This window comes from Coregonus clupeaformis, chromosome 12, assembly GCF_020615455.1.
Source record: "Coregonus clupeaformis isolate EN_2021a chromosome 12, ASM2061545v1, whole genome shotgun sequence".
Lineage (NCBI taxonomy): Eukaryota > Metazoa > Chordata > Actinopteri > Salmoniformes > Salmonidae > Coregonus > Coregonus clupeaformis.
In genome coordinates this window covers 33,246,549-33,259,378 of record NC_059203.1, presented here as the reverse complement: position 1 = coordinate 33,259,378, position 12,830 = coordinate 33,246,549, and the positions used below count along the sequence as shown (strand labels likewise).

General features: G+C 46.2%; 1 long non-coding RNA gene across 1 annotated transcript; it reads right to left on the bottom strand.

Moving 5' to 3' along the window:
* Window positions 1-412: 412 nt before the first annotated feature.
* On the bottom strand, window positions 413-2,475 carry LOC121578631. Its single transcript, XR_006002797.1, has 5 exons — window positions 2,013-2,475; window positions 1,693-1,802; window positions 1,480-1,529; window positions 1,043-1,104; window positions 413-813 (listed from the first exon to the last, which is right to left on the bottom strand). It is a non-coding gene; the product is annotated as an uncharacterized LOC121578631 (long non-coding RNA).
* Between the last annotated feature and the right edge of the window lie 10,355 nt (window positions 2,476-12,830).

Below are 12,830 nucleotides of genomic sequence, written 5' to 3'. Positions count from 1 at the left end.
CTTAAATCGTCCATTTTATTCTCCAAAGCTTGAACGTTGGCTAATAGGATTGATGGGAGAGGCAGTTTACTCGTTCGCCGTCGGATCCTTACAAGGCACCCCGACCTACGTCCACGATATCTCCGTCTCTTCCTCACGCGAATGACGGGGATCTGGGCCTTGTCGGGAGTCTGTAGAATATCCTTCGCGAACGCCTCGTTGAAGAAAAAGTGTTCGTCCAACGCGAGGTGAGTAATCGCTGTCCTGATATCCAGAAGCTCTCTTTGGTTATAAGAGACGATGGCAGAAACATTATGTACAAAATAAATTACAAATAACGCGGAAAAACACACATAATAGTACAATTGGTTAGAGGGCTGTAAAACGGCAGCCATCTTCTTCCGGCGCTGTTCATTTCCCATGCCCATGTTTTCTACTTTTGTGTGCATTAAACGCTGAGTAGCTATTTGTTCTGTAATTACAATTCTTGAATGGGCATGCTACCATCTCATGACTTCGTAAATGACTTCTCAAATGACCCAATAGAATTTCCTCAGAAAAGGGCTGCTTGAAGTTACACAAAGGACATGTAAAAAAAACACATGCTCCTTCAGTTGCATCTACTCTACATGAATCATTATGACATCTTGACAGATGAGCTTTCATCGCTTCGAATGATGGAAAAGTACAAATGCAACTGTCATAGAGACATGGCAGGGGGGACACTCTTGAATATTGGCTATGCAGTACAGTATAGTGCCAAAATAATTGTCCCCGGGTATTTGAAGTTGCAGAACACAACTTGCACTTCCACTCCATTGGGCCAACTTCAGCCTGCAATTTAAATATTTTCGATTAAAGTCTAAACCATTTCAGCCCTGTTTTGCACTTTTGGCTATTCAAAAGTTGATTAAAAAAATTTAAAAAAATGATGCCAACCAGTTAACACATCAGTAATTTGATTAAATCTGTTCTGCTGCAAAAAAAAATCTAAACATTGTGAATAACTCAAGGCGAAAATCTTTTTTTTAATTTTTATTAGTACACAATTTACAAAACTCACCTATTAGCACCTGTCTGATGGTGAAACGCTGGCTCTCTGTAGCACTCTTTGTAGTCCGATATCTGTACACAACATGCGCACAAAGATGATTGGTTAATGTTCAAAAACATTTTTAAAATAATAATGTGAATATATAGATAAAACGTTTCCAAATCTATCAAAAACATTCATTGTACACTAATTATAGTAAAAATGAAAATGTTAAAAGATAAGCAAGTTAGTTATTAACAAGCAAAGCATCAAAGTTGTGTGCTTATAGATCTGCTATTTCTGTTGTTGTTCTTTGTATTTAACAAAGTATTAATAAAGGGTTCAAGTGATCAACTGTTGACCCCACAGTTGAGATAAAAACATTTAGAGAAATAGCAAAAGAATGACTGTGGAAACACATAAAATAAAACCAATTATTAGTAACACTATTTCATAATACATCCTACCTGAACTGTTAAAAGGATTTCGAGATTATCTCACAACCACACACTTGAGCCTAGGAAGAAATACAAACACAGGCCTGGTTAGCATCATGATAACACACTCACATTATGTTGTTTAGCATTGTTCGTTTCACGCTAGCACACACGTACACACAGCTCGATAACGTAAAATATTTACTGTGTAAGGCAGACACTTATTGAAATAAGTATACTCACAGTACGCACTTGCATTACCGGCGAACAGCGAAAACTCATGGACCTTCCTCCACCGTCAATGTCCCGGGCAAACATGCATTATGGGAAATGTAGTTCATCCAGGAAACCCGCTGATAACGTTACACCGTTGTAAGATGAAGTAACGTAACGTATTTGTCACATATTTAACAACTTCTAAAGTTACAATTACTTGGATTTTTAAACTATTTACAACAAATATTCACTGTGCACATTGTACAAATGTATTCCCAGTTCCACATTTAAGACTATCGAAATTCAATTTTTAAAAAAACAACAAAAACAACATTAGAGTTACTTACCAAATCAGAGGTGATGATAAGATGGCGCTTAAGAAAACGAGGGCAATAAGACTAATGATAAAAACGGAGGTGGTGGTGGTTTCAAGCGGGCAGCATAAAAGTGCGCATTGCAAACAAATTAAAACAAATTAAACTGTGTTCCACATCCACACGGGCGGCCCAAACATCCCCGCATCAAGGCAAATTCAAGATGGCTGACTCAGCTTTCCTGAGGGAGAGATGACCCACCCACCAGAACGTCATGACGTCGATACGTCATGACACTACCTAAACTTTTTGAGCGTTCCACACAAATTACCTATAAAATATTGAGCCCTCTTCAATTAAAGTGGCATAAATCTCAACAGAGCTCAACACTTTATAGTTTGGTCAACTGCATAACGACATTTGACTGTTATGACCTTATTACTTATGAGCTAGTACAACTGTTTGGGATTACAGTGCATATTACGTTTGCAATTGCAACAAATAATCTGCTCAGACCCCAACCAAGGATCATCAAAAGCCGTGCTATAAATTCTCAGACAACCCAAAGATTCCTAGATGCCCTTCCAGACTCCCTCCACCTACTCAAGGATATCGGAGTACAAAAATCAGTTAACGACCTAACTGAGGATCTAAATTTAACCTTGCGTAATACCATAGATGCAGTCGCACCCCTAAAAACAAAAAACATTTGTCACAAGAAACTAGCTCTCTGGTATACAGAGAATAACCGAGCCCTGAAACAAGCTTCCAGAAAATTAGAACGGAAATGGCGCTCCACCCACCGAACTGGAAGTCTTCCTACTAGCTTGGATAGAAAGTACAGTGCAATATTGAAGAGCCCTCACTGCTGCTCGATCATCCTATTTTTCCAACCTAATTGAAGAGAATAAGAACAATCCAAAATGTATATTTGATATTGTCGCAAAGCTAACTAAAAAGCAGCGTTCCCCAAGCCTTTCACTTCAGCAGTGATGAATTCATGAACTACTTTGACGAAAAGATCATGATCATTAGAAAGCAAATTACGGACTCCTCTTTGAATCTGCGTATTTCTCCAAAGCTCAGCTGTCCTGAGTCTGCACAAAACTGCCAGGACCTAGGATCAATGGAGACACTCAAGTATTTTTATCCTATATCTCTTGACACATTCATGAAAATAGTCATGGCCTCTAAACCTTCAAGCTGCATACTGGACCCTATGCCAACTAAACTACTGAAAGAGCTACTTCCTGTCCTTGGCCCTCCTATGTTGAACATAATAAATGGCTCCCTATCCACTGGATGTGTACCAAACTCACTAAAAGTGGCAGTAATAAAGCCTCTCTTGAAAAAGCCAAACCTTGACCCAGAAAATATTTTTTTAAACTATCGGCTTATATCGAATCTCCCATTCCTCAAAAATAATGTGTTGTGCAACAACTCACTGCCTTCCTGAAGATAAAACAATGTATACGAAACGCTTCAGTCTGGTTTTAGACCCCATCATAGCACTGAGACTGCACTCGTGAAAGTGGTAAATGACCTTTTAATGGCGTCAGACCAAGGCTCTGCATCTGTCTTCGTGCTCCTAGACCTTAGTGTTGCTTTTGACACCATCGATCACCACATTCTTTTGGAGAGATTGTAAACCTTAATTAGACTACACGGACAAGTTCTTGCCTGGTTTAGATCTTATCTGTCGGAAAGATATCAGTTTGTCTCTGTGGATGGTTTGTCCTCTGACAGATCAATTGTACGTTTCGGTGTTCCTCAAGGTTCCGTTTTAGGACCACTATTGTTTTCACCTCTTGGTGATGTCATTCGGAAACACAATGTTAACTTTCATTGCTATGCGGACGACACACAACTGTACATTTTGATGAAACATGGTGAAGCACCAAAATTGCCTACCCTGAAAGCCTGTGTTTCAGACATAAGGAAACGGATGGCAGTAAATGTTTTACTTTTAAACTCGGACAAAACAGAGATGCTAGTTCTAGGTCCCAAGAAACAAAGAGATCTTCTGTTGGATCTGACAATTAATCTTGATGGTTGTATAGTCTGATGTACTGACCTGTTTCTGCCTTTCTAGGGAGTTTTTCCTAGCCACTGTGCTTCTACATCTGCATTGCTTTCTGTATGGGGTTTTAGGCTGGGTTTCTGTATAGCACTTTGTGACATCTGCTGATGTAAAAAGGGCTTTATAAATACATTTGATTGATTGATTGATCGATATACCGGTAGAATTATATAAATGCTGACAAACAATTTATTCGTTTGACATGGTGGGATCTTTTTGTGTCGGTAAAAGTAATTCTGCCTGAAATTGTGGTGGAAACGGATTTTTGCGCAAATATTAATACAGTATCATAGGCCTACCTATCATATCGAAGTAAACTTGGAGTCACGCGATGATGTGTTGTTTGGTCCTCCCACTACGACTCGGGAAACGATGCAGTCAGTTTATTAGGCTACAGATGAAATAAGTTATGATGAACTTTACAGTGTGGTGAAAGTGCATGTGATGAGCTTGATGATCCTTTCCAATAACTATAGAGGGTCTTATTCTGGTGACATATTAATGGATATGACTGCCGTTTGACAAATAACAATAGTATCACTCTTATCCATAATAATCTCATAGCCGAGTAGGATCTGCAAACTGTTTAGCAGTTGGCTAGAGCGCACGTGCCAAGACCAGAGTGGGCACATTTTCTATATAACGCAAAAGTTTTTGTGACAAAACCATCAGTAGAGTTGAAAATGCAATGGAAACACATTTAACTTGTATTTTTCATTCGGCACATGTTATTTTGATGTGCAGTATGTCACCACGCACTGACTTTTATCTGCAATAAGTCAGTTTGATGTCGCCAATTGGATGAAAACCTAGCTACAGAGAGAGAGACGCAGCAAGGAATATTTTAGGAGAATTGTTAGGCTATTTAATGTGTCATTTTAATAAAACTAAATAGCAGCTAAATAGTCTATATAGATAATAGGCAACACTGCATAATGAAACGAACCCTAGTAAGCTTGTGTTTTGAGGGTGGACTGACTGTATTATTTGGCATTAATAGACTGGTTTTACGCACCACAACTTTCTATCCAAGCTGGGAGAGAGCGCGAGGACGACTCATGTCATGCAGGTTCAGGTAGCCTATACAGGACAGGTGTATATATAAAAAAAAACACATATATATATATATATATATATATATATATATATATATATATATATATATATATATTGGTAGCTGATTAGTATGCTGTTGCATCGGAAATTAATTTTACAATCAACATTGTTTGAATTTCCAACATTAATTACTGAACAAGTGATTGCAGTATTGCTGCCAGTAAGCAGTCTAAATGTCAGCATTGCAACACCTTGTATAGCTTTGTGAAATGTTTCGTTTAACATGAGAAAATTATGACCGAATAGTTCTACCAATAAACATTTATCCATTAGCTAAAGCAAAAGTATAGGCTACATGCACTGGCACCACAGAACGCATATCATCTATGCAGACCCAAAGACATGCCACAATTTCAGCAACAAGGACAGCGATCAGCAGTCTATACTTTGTGAATGGCTGTCTGGCTGAGGAATTCCATTTGATTTGTATTATCATTTCGGGGGGCAAACTCCGATCTTGCGGTGGTTCAGAGAAACTGCGTTACACCAGTGTATATTGTATGTATTCTGTAGAACAAAAAAGTTGGAGATCAGTTGGTTTCTCAAGTAAGGGTGGGCCAAAACATTCTTCCTCAGGAGACCATCTGTGACACGGTAATAATAGCATGACCTTCAGGACAGAAAGGAGCTCACACCCCTGAGAAATAGGACATTACTGATAAAAGAGTGTTACCTTTTCTCTGGGCTCAGGGCCAGGTTTCTGGGCTATTGCGCTCTGGTTTTTCATTGTTGTTCTTCATTGTTTGTAATCTTCTCATAATATCACTACAGGCCTACATGCAAAGCTCCAGTTTCTTCCTAAAACCCTGATTATTTTCTCTTATGTACAGTCAATCCATAGCCGCAGGAAGTAGGGGTGCTTTAAACATTTTGAATTTAATATATATTTTTAAAGTGTGCACTAGGCCTTTATTACTCAAGTTTGAGTGGAGATAAATACTCATCAGCAGAGCAAGGAGAAAAATACCCCCAACAGAAATGTTCCTCTCCTCCTCCTCCTCCCTCTCCTCCTCCTCCTGTCCTGCTTCTCTCCAATCCTCCTCCTTCCTCCTCTCTTCCTCCTGTCCTCCTCTCTCCTCCTCCTTCCCCCACTCCTCCACTACCCTCCTTGTCACAGTTTACTAAGCCAGAACCCAGAAGCAGACCAGGACAAGGTACTTTGAGACAAAGGTGAGTGTTTATTTAATTGACTCCCGAGTGAGGCTGAATAATCCAGGGAACAGAGCGGGTGGCGTGGATGGGTTGTTGAGGGTGCAGTGGTAGGTCCAGAAATGGCTCGGCAGCCGCCGACCATCAGGCAGAGGTTGGGTGAAGGTTCCGGGTGAGAGACTGCAGACAGAACAAAACGGAGGTGAGTACACAGCAAATCAACAAGGTGCAAAACAACAAAACTAACGCTAGAACTCAAAGGCTGATACGCTGACAAACATACTGTTCATGGCTAACGATCCGGCAGGAACTGGATGTTAGGCCAGAGCCTAAGAAGGGTGATGATCAGGACCAGGTGTGCAGATTGCTGATGGGATGCAGGTGCGGAAATCAAGAGCGCTCCCCGGAGCGTTCCCGAACCCTCGGGAAACTGGAGATTACGAACAAAACACTAGTCACCAGACAGGACCCGACTCAGACTGCCGGGATCGTTACAGTACCCCCCCCTCCGACTCAACGCCACCGGGCGGACTCCCGGAGCGCCAGGATGGAGGCGGTAGAAGTCACTGATGAGGTCAGCATCTAGGACCTGTCGCCGCGGAATCCAACTCCTCTCTTCAGGACCATACCCCTCCCAGTCCACGAGATACTGGAAACCCCGGCCCCGCCGTCTGGAATCCATGATGCGACGCACCGTGTAGGCAGGACCACCTCCGATCATCCGAGGAGGAGGAGGAGGAGGCGGAGGAGGCAACAGAGGACTGAGGAAGACAGGCTTGAGGCAGGAGACATGAAAGGTGGGATGGACTCTGAGCGTCCTCTGTAGTTTGAGTCGAACTGCCACTGGATTGATCACCTTCTCCACCACAAACGGACCAATGAACTTCGGTAACAACTTCCTAGACTCAGTCCGTAACGGAAGATCCCGTGTGGCCAACCAAACCCTATCTCCGATGGTATAGGTGGGAGCGGGGATCCGGCGACGATTCGCCTGGAGCTGATACCGGTCCGAAACTCTAAGGAGTGCCTTTCTGGCCCGATGCCAGGTCCGGTGGCAACGACGAATATGGGCCTGAACAGAAGGCACTGAGAGCTCCTTCTCCTGAGAAGGGAACAGGGGAGGTTGGTAGCCATACAGGCACTGGAAGGGAGACATCCCAGTGGCAGATGTAGGGGAGAGTATTGTGGGCATACTCAACCCAAGGCAACTGAGAGACCCAGGAGGTGGGGTTGGAAGAGACCAGACAGCGTAGCGTGGATTCCATCTTCTGGTTGGCTCTCTCCGCCTGACCATTGGATTGGGGGTGAAAACCAGATGTGAGACTGACTGTAGCTCCAATGGCCAAACAGAAGGACTTCCAGACAGCAGAGAGTAAACTGAGGGCCACGGTCGGAAACGATATCACTGGGCAAACCGTGGACCCTGAAAACCTCCCTAACCAGGATCTCGGACGTCTCCGAGGCAGAGGGAAGCTTGGCAATTGGCACAAAGTGGGCGAACTTGCTGAATCTGTCCACGATAGTCAGAACGACCGTGTTCCCCTCAGAAGCGGGCAACCCAGTGACGAAGTCCAGGGCCAGATGCGACCATGGACGCCGGGGAATAGGAAGGGGGTGAAGTAGTCCAGAGCTGGGCCGATTGGTACTCTTATTCTGCGCACACACTGGACAGGCAGCCACAAAACCCCGAGTATCCTCGGCCACGGCAGGCCACCAAAAACGTCTGCGAAGAAACGCCATTGTCCGAGCCACGCCAGGGTGACAAGCCATCTTGCTGGCGTGGGACCATTTGAGGACCGCAGGGACGAACCGACTCAGGCACAAACAACCGACCGGGTGGACCGTTACCGGGACCGGGCTGAGTCCGAAGGGCCGCCAGCACCTCCTCCTCAATCTTCCACATAACTGCTCCCACGACGCAGTTCCGGGGAGAATTGTCTCGGTCTTGGACCCACTCTCCTCCGTCTTGGAGAACATCCGGGACAAGGCGTCCGCCTTGCCGTTCTTAGATCCAGGTCGGAACGTCAGGGAAAACTTGAATCGTCCGAAAAACAACGCCCACCTGGCCTGACGGGAGTTGAGACGTTTAGCCGATTGCACGTAAGCAAGATTCTTGTGGTCCGTCCAGACAATAAACGGTTGCTCCGCCCCCTCCAACCAGTGGCGCCACTCCTCCAAGGCAAGTTTCACCGCGAGAAGCTCCCGGTTACCCACATCGTAATTCCTCTCCGCAGGCGAAGGCGACGAGTAGTAGGCGCAGGGATGGAGTTTACTGTCCGTGGAGCATCGCTGCGACAGGATGGCGCCAACTCCCACATCAGACGCGTCCACTTCAACGACGAACTGACGGGCCGTGTCCGGTTGAGAGAGAATCGGTGCGTTGGTGAATCGCCTCTTCAAATCCAGAAACGCTCGATCCGCCTCCGGATTCCACTTGAAGGTCCTGATACTGGAAGTCAAGGCAGTTAACGGAGCGGCCACACGGCTGTAATCCCGGATGAATCTGCGGTAGAAATTCGCAAACCCCAAAAATCTCTGGAGCTGCAATCTCGTACCGGGCTGGGCCCATTCCAGGACCGCTCTAACCTTCTCCTGGTCCATCCTAATCTCTCCCCTGGAGATGATGTACCCGAGAAAGGATGTCGTGTGGGCGTGAAACTCGCACTTCTCGGCCTTCACGAACAGGCGATTCTCCAACAATCGCTGCAGAACTTGCCGGACATGCTGGACGTGGTCGGAAGGTTCCTTCGAGAAGATCAGAATGTCATCCAGGTAAACAAACACAAAGAGACCGATCATATCTCTCAGGACGTCGTTCACCATACTCTGGAATACCGCTGGGGCATTGGTCAGTCCAAACGGCATCACCTGATACTCAAGTGACCCATCGGTGTATTGAAACCCGTCAACCACTCGTCCCCCTCTCTGATCCGGACCATGTGATACGCATTGCGTAGGGTCTAGCTTGGTGAATACCGTAGCACCCTGTAAGGAGTCGAAGGCAGAACTCATCAAGGGCAGGGGATACTTGTTCTTGACCGTGATGGCATTCAACCCCCGATAATCAATACACGGTCGAAGAGAGCCATCCTTCTTACCCACAAAGAAGAATCCTGCCCCCAGGGGTGATGACGAGGGACGAACGAGACCAGCCGCTAGGGACTCCTTGATGTAGGTCTCCAACGCCTCACGTTCAGGTCGGGAGATACTGTATAACCTTCCCTTGGGGTAGACAGCTCCCGGGAACAGGTTGATGGCACAATCATATGGTCGGTGGGGGAGGAGTGACAGAGCCTTCTGCTTACTGAAAACTTCCCCCAAATCGTGATATGTCTCGGGAACCAGGGACAAATCTGGGGGTTTAGCCTCAATCACCTGACTGGGAACCGAATGGGGGCAGGCAGTCTTGAGACAGTTAGCATGACAATCAAGGCTCCAACTCGTTACCTTGCCCGTCACCCAATCGAACGTGGGATTGTGTTCCTTCAGCCAGGGGTATCCAAGGACCAGAGGAACATGGGAAGACGGCAGAATGAAGAATGAAATCATCTCAGAATGATTCCCCGACAACCGCATCTTAACCGGTTCAGTCCTCATCGTGATACGTGCCAGACTACTGCCGTTCAGAGTGGTCGCTTCAATGGCTTCCGGCAATTGCTCCTTGGAAAGCCCCAGCTGTTCCACCAACTCGGCATCAAGAAAGCTTCCATCGGCACCTGAATCGATAAAGCGTTAATCGCTAAGCTTTGATTCCTGTTCACAAGGGTAGCCGGGAAACGGGGTCTGACAGAGGTACTGAGAGGTTGAAACTGGCTCGCTAAAAGTCCTCCCAACTTTAGCGAGCCGGGCAGTTTGACGACCGCCGGGAACAAGTGGAGATGTAATGTCCCGAGCGACCACAGTAGAGGCAGCAGTTGGTCTTACGTCTATGTTGACGCTCCTCCTTGGTTAACCCGTGCCGCCCCCACTTGCATGGGTTCAGAATCGGGAGAGAGGTCCTCTCCACTAATCCTTTGTGGTGGAGAATGATCGACGTGTTCTGGTCCACCACCCGACCCGACTGGGAACTGAGAAGCTGATCGATTGGACGGACCCCATTGCTTCTCCCTCCTTCGCTCTCGGACTCGATTATCCACCCGAATAGACAAGGCTACCAGGCTGTCCAGGTCACTAGGCTCCGGATAGGAGATCAACTCATCCTTGAGCTGCTCCGACAGACCCTGGTAAAAGGCCGCTTGCAGAGACTCCTCGTTCCACCCACTCTCCACAGCCAACGTCTTGAACTCGATCACGAAGTCGGCCACGCTGCGAGTTCCTTGGTGAAGAGAAAACAGGCGCCTAGCTGCGTCCCTCCCTCGGACGGAATGGTCGAAGAGCTTCCTCATCTCGGCCGTGAACCCCTGGTATGAAGCCATGCAGGGATCCTGTCGTTCCCAAACGGCTGAAGCCCACTCCAGCGCTCGACCACGCAGCAACTCAATCACAAAGGCTATCCTAGCCTTGTCTGTGGCATAAGAGTAGGGCTGTAGATCGAACACTAATCCACACTGCATAAGGAAGGAACGGCATCTTCCCAGCTCCCCCTCATATTTATCCGGCGTCGGAACCTTGGGCTCACGGAGGGACACAACTTCAGAAGCGGCAGGCGAGATGGGTGAAACCGGTAGTGGATCCTCCACCGGGCACTTGCGTTGGTTCTGAACCTCCGTCAGACCGGTAGAAAGGTTCCGAACTGACAACGCGATCTCCTGTAGTACCGTGCTATGATGGCCCAACATCTTCTCCTGCTGGGTAATGGCATGGCGAACAGAGTCCAGGTCCGCTGGGTTCATTACTGGCCGGATCGTTCTGTCACAGTTTACTAAGCCAGAACCCAGAAGCAGACCAGGACAAGGTACTTTGAGACAAAGGTGAGTGTTTATTTAATTGACTCCCGAGTGAGGCTGAATAATCCAGGGAACAGAGCGGGTGGCGTGGATGGGTTGTTGAGGGTGCAGTGGTAGGTCCAGAAATGGCTCGGCAGCCGCCGACCATCAGGCAGAGGTTGGGTGAAGGTTCCGGGTGAGAGACTGCAGACAGAACAAAACGGAGGTGAGTACACAGCAAATCAACAAGGTGCAAAACAACAAAACTAACGCTAGAACTCAAAGGCTGATACGCTGACAAACATACTGTTCATGGCTAACGATCCGGCAGGAACTGGATGTTAGGCCAGAGCCTAAGAAGGGTGATGATCAGGACCAGGTGTGCAGATTGCTGATGGGATGCAGGTGCGGAAATCAAGAGCGCTCCCCGGAGCGTTCCCGAACCCTCGGGAAACTGGAGATTACGAACAAAACACTAGTCACCAGACAGGACCCGACTCAGACTGCCGGGATCGTTACACTCCTCCTGTCCTCCTCCTCCACTCCTCCTCCTCCTGTCCTCCTACTCTCCTGCCTGTCTTTCTGCTTTCTCCCTCCCTCCTCCTGCTCCTTGTCCTCGAAGTTGACTTTGCTTCTTTTTTCAATAAGTGTCACATTGCATGCATCAATAACTTCAGACAGTGGTATGCAAGTGCTTTGAAATGTGTTTGTCCCATGTATGTGAGACCTTAGAAGGCTTAGCTTACATGCGTCTTGAATATTTTTTATATAATACATGCAACATTTCTGTTATGTCTAAATGTTAACCACCCATATATGTCAGTGTATTTGCTGCCATATGTATTACTTACAATATTCCAGGTAGAACATATTAGAATCTTGTTAAATTCTTCTCTATCTTTTCCATATGGGGAATGGACTGGCAACACAGATCGTATTAACAGAACCTGTATACTACCACCGCAAGGTCATTAAGGTGCCAAAGCTCAACAGGAGAAATCATATCACTTGGGTAAATGACCCCTCTCTCTTTCCATGGTCTAAGCATTTTACAATTATGACATAAGTTTGTCATTAGAGCCCATAGAGGATTCTGACGTCTCTTCCCTTTCCTGCTCCTTCTCTCTATCCCTCCCTCTCTCTCTGTCGGTCTCAGATGGAGCCGATGATCGAGCACCTGGACCTGGTCCATCACATGGTGGTCTATGGCTGCCCCTTGTCTGTAAAGCAGACCTATGAGCAGAAATGCCAAATAATACATCAGTGGTGTCTGCCTGTGGTGTAGGAGTGGTGAGAGACTGCCCCCTTCTGGAGACATTAATACATACACACATGCGTGCATGAATGAACACCCACACACACATTTGTCTGCATTCTGTCTATTCATCATCGATTCGTCTTCCCAGGCTTCCAGAAAACACAGGCATCCCTATTGGAGGACAGGATGATGATCAGTTCTACAAGCTGGAAATTCACTACAACAACACGGCCCAGGAAGCAGATAACATTTGACTAGCTACTAGCTAGTATAGCAATTTCCCAAACCACTGATAAAGGATCAACAAGCTTACCATGCTCCAATCTTGATTATTAGGTGAACCAAGTGTGCTAGTGTGACATGCAAAATGTGTGTAGGTATGT